Below are 2,284 nucleotides of genomic sequence, written 5' to 3'. Positions count from 1 at the left end.
TTGGAAAGCTAACATCCGGGGCTTCGTAACGATATAAGATTTGCCATAGTTGCATCGCGCATAGGGGCGCGCACGCGCACGGTACGCGGACGCGCCGTTGGTGGCACATGATTCACTTAATGCAACACGTGGCCAGCGATTTTAGAAGCCTTGTGGGCCCAATCCAACTCATTTCTGATGCTATTTAAGCCAAGAATTGAAGAGGAATCAATATACTTTTCATTAGTCATAGTTTAGTTTTAGAAGTAGTTAGAGTTAGAGAGAGAAGCTCTCCCTTCTCTCTAGAATTAGGATTAGGAATTAGGGTTAGATTAGGATCTCATAGTTCTAGGTTTAATTCAAGTCTCCTTCTACTTCTACCTTCAATTGATGATTGCTACACTTTGGTTCTTCTCTCTATCCCTATTCTCTTGTTGTAATTTCTCTTATTTTGTTTCTAGGTTTTGTAATTGAGATACTCTTGTTCTCTTTATTTTCTTTCAATAATGCAATTTGAGGTAATTCATGATAATTGTGATTTCCTTGATTGTTGTTGTTAATTCTTTACATTCAATTGTAGTTAGAATTCATTCTTGTTGTGATTGACTATACTTTTCTTTTGTGCCTTCCAAGTGTTTGATTAAATGCTTGGAAGAATTTTAGACTAGGATTTTATGTTCTTGGCTTGAGAAGGTAACTTAGGATTTCTTGAGTCACTAGTGTCCAATTGATTGATAGTTGATAGCCATTAACTCTAGCCTTCATTAATCCAATTAGTGGAAAGCTAGGACTTATGGACTATGATTGATATAACTCACTTGACTTTCCTTTGTTAATCGATTTAAGGATGACTAAGTGGGATTAATCCTTGCAACTACCATACTTGTGGCTAGTGATAATGATGAAGACCCTTGACAACCAAACCTTGCCAAGACCATTTTGTGAATAAAGTTTTCCTACCATTTACTATTCACATTCCTCATCCAAAACCCCAAAATAAACAAGTCCATAACCAATAACAAGAACACTACCCTGCAAGTCCTTTGAGAGACGACCCGAGGTTTAAATACTTCGGTTTATAGATTTTAGGGGTTTGTACTTGTGACAAACAAATTTTTGCATGAAAGGATTATTGTTGGTTTAGAGACTATACTTCGACGAGATTTCATTTGTGAAATTCTAAACCGTCAATAATCCATTCGTCATGTTCCCTCTTTCGGAAGCATAGAAATAGTCGTTCTCTGCTACTGTTTCAATGACATCTATGGCCTCCTCAATGGTCTTCTTCTTGTTCAAAGATCCTCCAGATGAATGGTCTACGGCCTTCTTTGACTCATAAGAGAGCCCTTCATAGAAAATGTACAGCTGCACCCATTCATTGAACATATCGGGTGGGCACCTCCTTGTTAGGTCTTTAAACCTCTCCCATGCTTCATATAGAGTCTCACCATCTTGTTGCCTGAAAGTTTGGACCTCAGCTCTCAGCCTATTGATTCGTTGAGGAGGGTAAAATCTTGCTAAGAATTTGTGCACCACATCTTCCCAAGTTGTCAAGCTCTCCCTTGGGAAAGACTCCAGCCACTTGGCTGCCTTATCCTTGAGTGAGAATGGAAATAAGAGCAGTCTATAGGCGTCAGGATGAACACCATTAGACTTCACTGTGTCACATATTCTCAGGAAGGTGGTTAGATGTTGATTGGGGTCCTCTTGGACACTTCCTCCGAACGAACAGTTGTTCTGAACAAGGGTGATGAGCTGTGGTTTTAGTTCAAAATTTTTGGCATGGATGGTTGGCTTTTGAATGCTACTTCCACAGTTTCCTGGGTTTGGATTGATGTAAGATTCTAAAACTCTTCTATCCTCCCCAGCATGATTTGCTCGTCCTCTTCCGCCATGGTTGTGAGCCTCTTCTTCGTGATGGTTTTCCATGTTTTCTTCCATGTTTGGTTCAAAGTATTCCTCAAAGTGTTCCTCCTCTTCTTCAGCACCAACTACACGTTTTTCTCTTGCCTCCCTCCTTAGTCTAAGGAAGGTTCTCTCAGGTTCAGAATCAAAGGAAGTTGAAGCCCCGCTTCTTCTCCCTGTCATACAACCAACAAGTACAAGCAAAGAGAATAGGTGCAGAAAGTATTTCTGTCAGAATTACTGTTAGTGTGAGTGATACAATATATCAAACAGTTAGTGGGTTAGTGAGATGAATGGTAAATAACAAAGAAAAAGTAGGGGGAAGGGAAGAAATTAACTAAAACAGGAAGTAAATAACTCAAACAGAAATTTAAATCAAACAAAAATAAAATGCTCAATC

Source organism: Arachis ipaensis, chromosome B05, assembly GCF_000816755.2.
Source record: "Arachis ipaensis cultivar K30076 chromosome B05, Araip1.1, whole genome shotgun sequence".
In the NCBI taxonomy this organism is placed as follows: domain Eukaryota; kingdom Viridiplantae; phylum Streptophyta; class Magnoliopsida; order Fabales; family Fabaceae; genus Arachis; species Arachis ipaensis.
The sequence above is the reverse complement of the archived record's forward strand: the minus strand, read 5'-3'. Positions refer to the sequence as shown.